Source organism: Magnolia sinica, chromosome 10, assembly GCF_029962835.1.
Source record: "Magnolia sinica isolate HGM2019 chromosome 10, MsV1, whole genome shotgun sequence".
Taxonomy (NCBI): Eukaryota; Viridiplantae; Streptophyta; class Magnoliopsida; order Magnoliales; family Magnoliaceae; genus Magnolia; species Magnolia sinica.
Window position 1 is genome coordinate 22,832,240 of NC_080582.1, and position 7,608 is coordinate 22,839,847.

Genomic DNA, 7,608 nt, shown 5'->3' on the forward strand with positions numbered 1-7,608 from the left:
GGTCATGCAAATATCATAAAAACACCTCTCAAGTGCTTGCCAAACAATTAGCTGATTAGGAAAAAATAAAAAATAAAAAATCTCAATGACTTGTCATGGCTTAGAATTATAATTGGCCACATCTACTAGTTGGCCAGTTAATTCATAAAAAATTACATATGTATATTCTAATACAAGTCACCAATAAATCACCTTACACTTCTAGAAATTCAATAAAAAAAATGATGAGCTGAAGGTCCACGTCACTCCAATACAACACCACTACTCTTTCAACATTGTACTACCTATCCTTTATCCGCCATGACTACTTATCATCATCATCATTATTATTATTTAATCTAACTCCTTTATTAACGAGCGCCATGTTGTAAATCAGCCCAGATCAATTAAATTAGAATTAGTTAGCTTGCCATCTTATGTCCATGATTTCATCATTAGAGTTGAGAAGGTCTCTAGGTCTTGAAGATATGGCCAAAGGAGCCATCTTGTCACCAGCCTAGAGATCCCACTCAACCAGCTCACCATGAAGTTTGATCAAATTTAATTATGGTTGCCTCACCATGAAATTTAAGCAGGCAACAAGTGGTCATTCCATGACAATCTTACCTATAGAGTGAGGTTCCAAGTAACAAAAGTAGCCGTTCTCACGACTGTCTCATGACAAAATGAGGACCAAAAGCTCGATAAACAGGTTGTCACCCAACCAACCTTCCCACCATGAAGTACACATTCTCACGATGAAGTGAAGACCAGAAGCTCGGTAAACAGGTTGTCACCCAACCAACCTTCCCATCATGAAGTACACAGCAAAGTGATGAACAATCAATCATCTAACCATGACTAACTCACTACTAGCTTAGTTGCATAGGGCAACAAACTAACTGTCGTTTTCAACGCCGTCTCACCACAAAGCCTACCAGTGTTACAAATGAACTGTAAAAGATTCACCCCACCATTGGTTATCTTAACACAAAACCTAGACCTGCGGAAAAAAAAAAGAAAAAAAGAGTAGTCATTTCAATGATTGCCTTTCTATGAAGTCAGTCCAGAGACAATCTGACGTCTATTCCACCTGCGAACCACTATTGTCTCACATAACGAGTCTAGCCGCATGATAAATGGACTATTATATCTAACGACCGTCTTATCATAAAGCCAGCCAAGAATGCAATCCACCTTTCATGCCCAACGACCTTCTTGTCTACGAAACACGGTATTTTATCAAATGATTAACAAATTATTGTTAATTATCCTTTTTATTCTCTTTTTCCATTCGATTTTAGTTAGACATATTAATATTATTGATTTTGGCCTCATTTTGTTTTTAATAAATATTGTGTTATTGTTAACAGCATAAGCTATCACCTACTTAATTGAAACTTCTTTCTTCAAAGGCATAAAGAACTCATTACAAGGATAAGCCTTCCCTTTCATCAACAGCCTGATTCTTCATGATCGATGATCAGATAAACGGCGCATTTTCATGAATTCAATCTTAATCAATCTATCTCACCACCTAAGGTCACAAGGTATTCATTACTTCAATTCAAACCACATTTGACTCTGACATGCACCGCACGTACAGATGACCGAATGTGAGACAAACAAATATAAGGGTTATCACCTTATTGCAGGAGTGGAGTCCCACATACAACATGGTGGGCCCAAAGAGCTTGGTGTTGTCCGCGCGGCATAAATCAGTGGTTGTAAACACTACAAGAAAATAGGCCTTTAGCCTCAATATTTTAGCCTCAATTGAAAAAACGGAGGCTAAATGTGTTTTTTAACCTTAGTTGCTAAGGAACCGATGCTAAAAGTTCATTTTTAGCTTCAGTTGCATAGAAATCGAGGCCAAAAGTTTATCTTTTAGCCTCAGTTGCATAGGAACCGAGGCGAAAAGTCTACCTTTTAGCCTCAGTTGCATAGGAACCGAGGTGAAAAGTCTACCTTTTAGTCTCACTTGCATAGGAACCGAGGTGAAAAGTCTACTTTTTAGCCTCAGTTGCATGGGAACTGAGGCCAAAAGTCTACCTTTTAGCCTCGGTTGCATAGGAACCGAGGTGAAAAGTCTACCTTTTAGCCTCAGTTGCATAGGAACCGAGGCCAAAAGTCTACTATTTCACCTCATTTGCATAGGATTGATGCCAAAAGTGTACTTATTGAGACATGCAATGGCCCCACAGGCCACCGAGCGGCCATCGTGATGTATGACTTCTACCCACACCGTTCATCCATTTTTGTCATATCATTTTAGAATACTGGACAAAAAATAAGACAGATTCAAGTCTTAAATGGACCACACAGTGAGGATTAAATTCCTACCATTAAAAAATTCTCAGGGCCACATAAGTTATAGAACAGTATGATATTTATTTTTTCACTTCATCCAGGTATATATAACCGTATCAACAGGTTGGATGGAAAATAAATGGCACGGTGAGCCCTAAGAAGGTTTCAATGGTGGCGTCCTTAGCACCGCTTCTTCTTATGGTGTGGTGCACTTAAGCCTTTCATCTGCCTTATTTTTTATCTAGTATTTTAAAATGATATAGAAAAATGGATGGACGGTGTGGATAAAAGTAATACGTCCCCTTAGTGGCCCGTGGGGCCTCCGCCTGTACCGAGCTCGGAACAAGAGGGGGTAGTACCTAATCCACGCCCTACTTTTTACCCTCAATTGCCTAGAGCCGAGGCTAAAAGTACGAGAGACTCGCCATCGGTAGGTTTTTACCTGAACGAAACCACAAAAATGAAAAGAACAAAAGAAAGAGGAGAGAGAGAGGGAGGGAGAGATCGTAGCAAGAAAAGGGTAGGAAGATGAAAAAAATGTAAAAATCGAAGATCTGATCTTCAATCGATCTCGACATCGCCAGGTACATACGAATCTCCCTTCGATCTGGGTTATTCACCGTGCAATCTGGCATTTCTTTCCATTTCTTCGACCATTCGTCGCTGATTGAAGAAGGGAATCGCTAGGGTTTCGTGGCTCTTGGAGTGTCGGTTCCTCCCGAAATTGTGGTGGGAATCGCTAGGATTTTTTTTTTTTGGTAGGAATGGTTGGGTTTTGATGCGTTTGGTGGAAAAAGATTCAAAAAATTCAATCTTGTGCCTCTTTTTTTTTTCCTGCATTTTGTGTGTTTTTGCCGGAATTGCTGAGTTTCTAGAAATTGCTTTTGATTTTGTTGGGGAGAGTTAGGTTTTGGATGCGGTAGATGTGGGAGAAATCCCAAAGGTTTTATTTTTTGCGTATTGTGTATGAGTTGTGGTTTGATTTGTAGGAATTTGCTTTGGAGTTTCTGAGATTGGCCCCTTTCGGAGATCGCTCTTCGACTCTGATGTGATTTGTTTGGAAATTAGGGTTTTGGCCTTTTTTTTAAGCAATGCTGCATCTGGTGAATTTTCGGAGAAGTGGAAATTCAACAAGCATTTGTCTAATAAATCAGATGCTTTGATGTTCTTTTCTGAGATTTAGTTTCATTTCATTTTACTGCATTTTCTTTCCATACCAGTAAGGAAAATGTGGTTTTTTGGTTTTTGGTCATGCGATCTAAAACCCTTTTTTATTTATTTATTTATTTATTATTATTTTTTCTATTTTCTATGTTTTCAGAAAAATGTCAGCAATAATTGTTAGATTTCTTGATATTTATTTCATAGCTTCAGTATTCATGCAACAGGGATTTTCTTCATCATTGGTCATGGTGTTTCCTGTTTATTCTTCCCAGGTACCTACACAGTTCAAGCTCACTGGGCCAATTCCACCTGAATTGGGGAACATGTCCAAGCTAAGCTATCTGTGAGGGTTCTTACTTTAAAATAAAATTTCCATTTCGAGGATATTTGTGTGTAAATTATTTCTGATAGTTTCCTTCTACAGGCAATTGAACAACAATGAACTGGTTGGTAGCATTCCGGCCGAGCTTGGACAGCTGGAGTTGTTTGAATTGGGCATGTCAAAGATCGAATGGTTCCATTCCATCTGAATTCCTGAAGCTGGAGAGTAACATATCTGTAAGTCTTAACGAAAAGATATTAGAGATGGGCCAGTCATTTGTGAACATATTCTAATTTACAATGACGTCTTTGCACAGAGGCTTGCAGTTATTAAGTGCACATGCTTTCATTAGTATATTTATATTTTTACCAATCTATATTTTCTTTTAAACTGCAGAAACTTCTCATCGAACAATTTCAAAGGGTGGATCCCTGTTGAGTTAGGGTGCATAATAAATCTTGATACTCTGTAGATTGCAATGTAAGCTTTCAATGATTATCAGGAGAAAGAGGACTTTTACTACCCTTTAAAAAAATCTCTTATATTGATTATTTTACAAGCCTTTGCTCAACTATTGCAAGCTCCTCATGATGATGCTCAAATTATCATAACAGATCGTTTCCCTGTCCCCATATTGGTTATTTGTGATCAGCATGGTTCCTAGGCTTGTAAATGTCTTTTGGCTTCAACCTGTGAAATAGACCACTCTACTTTTAATTCCTTAATATAATTTCCATGGAGTTGGGTATTCTCACTTCTGGATTACTCATGATTCACCATTCAGTTCCTGTAAAAAGGCCAATTGCTGTCAAGGATGAGATAGATTGCATGCCCTATCCAACTACAGGTGATCTCCTTTTTGCTCTGATTTTAGCAGCCATTTTTTAAAAAAAAAAAAACTTTGGTTGACTAATCATTGTCTTTTTGCACCTCTATTTGGAAACTTGAAAAATCTCTAGTCGATTCGATCAGTTCATCAAGACTCAGGAAAGTAAAAAAAGAAAAAAGAAAAAAAGATGTGACTCTGTCTAGACAGGTAACTTGGTCAAGTCGATTCGACTCAACAAAACTCAAAAAACAAATTGCCTAGATTTACCATATTTATAACTTTTAAGTCATAAATATTACCATGTTTTGTTATTCAAGAGTCAAAAAGCTTGATCTTTAATTGACCGGCCACACTTTTGAGTCGAGTTTTTCTAGTTATAAAGCTTGATCATTTTGATATTCAATGCAATGGTTCATGTAGGTGGTACCAAGTGGTTGCACAAGAACATAGAATTTGGAAGGATCATAAATTTCTTTTTTGCCAATGCATGCAATATGAGACAGATTTGGAATGAGAAATTGAATCCCAAGTAACTTTTGCTACAACATGAAAGTTTTTTATACTTAAGGAAAAAATGTTAGTTTCATTACTAGTCATTAATTCAGAAATTATATAAACATAAAAGTCACCTAACATTCAGAAATTAATTCCGGTTAATGTGCATGTTTGTTACGCTTGGACTATATGTGAACAGCAGATTGAACTATTTTCTAATCTACTGAATTAGGTGAACTCAAACTACAAATTGGGGAAATTAGAAAACGAACTAAATAAGCCTACACCAACTAACTGTGCTGCGAACTATGAATTTTTTTTATTTTTTTTATTTTTGACAATGATTTTATTAAGAAACAAAAAGGAAACAAAGGCAGCAACAAAACAGAGATACCAAAACAGTGATCATCCAATCTCATGCTCTATTTTCTTTCTCTTTTTGACAGGTCTGGATATTACTAAGGGAGAGGATGCAGTTCAACATGAACCAGAAAAAATGGCGAAATCTGTACCATCTGATCTAATCTTTGATATTCTGACACGGGTCCCATTCATATTTTTATTTAGTTGCGGATGCGTAAGCAAGTCCTGGCAAAGCATCGCTCACATGCCATATTTCATACGCCAACATTGCAAAAGAACCATGACCATCTCTGGATTTTTCATCCAAAGCATGGTGCGCAACCGTTACAGATCCACATTCATCTCTTTCTACAACTCACCTGAGATTCCACCACCATCTCTCTCTACCTCCTTTCATAGAGGCTAGCATACTTGCTTGCTGCATTACACTTTGGGGACCACATGATGTGAGGATAATCACTCACCAGTCATGTTTCCACATGAATGTTTTTTCTCTATTAACTATGGTGTGATCTTAATTCGTTTGTTGTGGTCCTTGTTATAGGGAGGTTTTGGAATGAAGCAATATCTTGGTGAACTAATGCCAGTAATTGTTGAAGCCCTCTTGGATGGAGCTGCTGTTATAAAGTGTGAAGTGGCTGTCTCAACTCTTGGTCAAGTTGTACAGAGCACTGGGTATGCTATGTCCTCTAATTTGCTGTTCTCAATTTAATATTACATCACCTGACATTGCATGGTCATTGACCAGTCTTAGCTATGATTGGTAATAGCTTGCCCCATATGGCATGCTTTCTAAGAGTCTCGATGACCAGTTCTCAGGACACATCTTCTTTCTTCTTTCAGTCACCAATACAATTCCAAATTTTTCTTAAGTTCCATTTGATTGACATTAAATAAATAAAATGATATGCTTTCGATAAGAGGAACAAAAGAAAAGATTTTCAATTCCCAAAAAATGATCTCCAAGGGGCTTCTACCTTTGTGAATTTTATTTTTCCTTGCAAGTATTGGTCCAAACTGGTTCTCTCTAATTTCTTTTAATGAGAACTCCCCATGATTGTGTCTACAAAAGCTGAGCCCAGGTTAACTCTCTGCTGTTCTGCTTCTTGATCCGTGAGCATTTATATTAACTGAACTGGGGATGCATTTTGAGTTTCCCTTTAAATAAGTTTCTATAACTCATAGGGATAATAGTTTTGATTAATGTCGGATTGATTTCTTTCGTTTGGCAGTTATGTGATTGCTCCATACAAAGAGTACCCACAATCGCTTGGTTTACTATTGAAATTGTTAAAGGAGCCGATGGATTGGGTTCAAACAGCTGGTGGATTGCGACAGCCTTTGATTTTACAACTAAAGGGGTTCTCCAAGCTGCAGTGCAAGGGGAATTGTGGCGGATGAAGGACATGGATGGGAGGCCGCCCGGAATGATTGGATTGTGGCCAAAAAAGAGTGTCACATTCATCAACAATCATGATACAGGATCCACACAACAATTATGGTCATTCCCTTCGGATAAAGTCATGCAAGGATATGCTTATGTTCTCACCCATCTAGGAATCCCTTCCATAGTGAGTTCTAATCATCTACTGTTGTTATAGTTTTTTTTTTTTTTTTTTAATTATTTTTAAAAAATTTCTCCTACTGTAAGTATCCATAAAATTACATGTCCTCTGAGATTTGGATGGTTACAAGCACAATTGAACTGGTATGCTCCACCATACATGGACTGAAAAAAAAATTTTACTTTCCTAGCACATTTGAAGTGTCAGCTATTAGGTCCCTAATCAAACAGTTTGCGAAGAACCATGGTGTGTGCATTGAATAAACTTGAGTGAGATGTGTTCAAGAAGGTCCTGCACACATCTCACTTAACCATTGCCAAGATTCCATTGACCTGATGTTCCAAAAGGTTAAAAGCAAAGTTATTTCTGTTTTTGTTTTTAGGTTCAGTCACTTTCTCAGGTTGTAATAGGGAAGACAACACGGGGAGTTTTGTTCATTTGACACATGGACAGTCGCACACACAAAATGTCTACCCTATTAAGTACCTGACCTGAACCAACTTGCTATTTTATACCTCTTTAGTATATTTGTTTATTCTTGGTGAGATTTTTGTCTATTGATACTAGCACTCTTTCTAGCA

At 37.5% G+C, this 7,608-nt stretch overlaps 1 long non-coding RNA gene across 2 annotated transcripts; it reads left to right on the forward strand.

Moving 5' to 3' along the window:
- Nucleotides 1-2,709: 2,709 nt before the first annotated feature.
- LOC131258177 (uncharacterized) lies at nt 2,710-7,024 on the forward strand. 2 transcript variants are annotated; one of them, XR_009177948.1, is made up of 5 exons: nt 2,710-2,873; nt 3,678-3,802; nt 3,878-4,011; nt 4,172-4,622; nt 4,735-5,223. It is a non-coding gene; the product is annotated as an uncharacterized LOC131258177 (long non-coding RNA). The 2 variants fall into 2 exon arrangements; XR_009177949.1 differs by lacking the exons at nt 3,878-4,011; nt 4,172-4,622; nt 4,735-5,223 and adding exons at nt 5,546-5,908; nt 6,007-6,575; nt 6,695-7,024 and having other exon boundaries at nt 2,720-2,873; nt 3,678-3,796.
- The last annotated feature ends 584 nt before the right edge of the window (nt 7,025-7,608 follow it).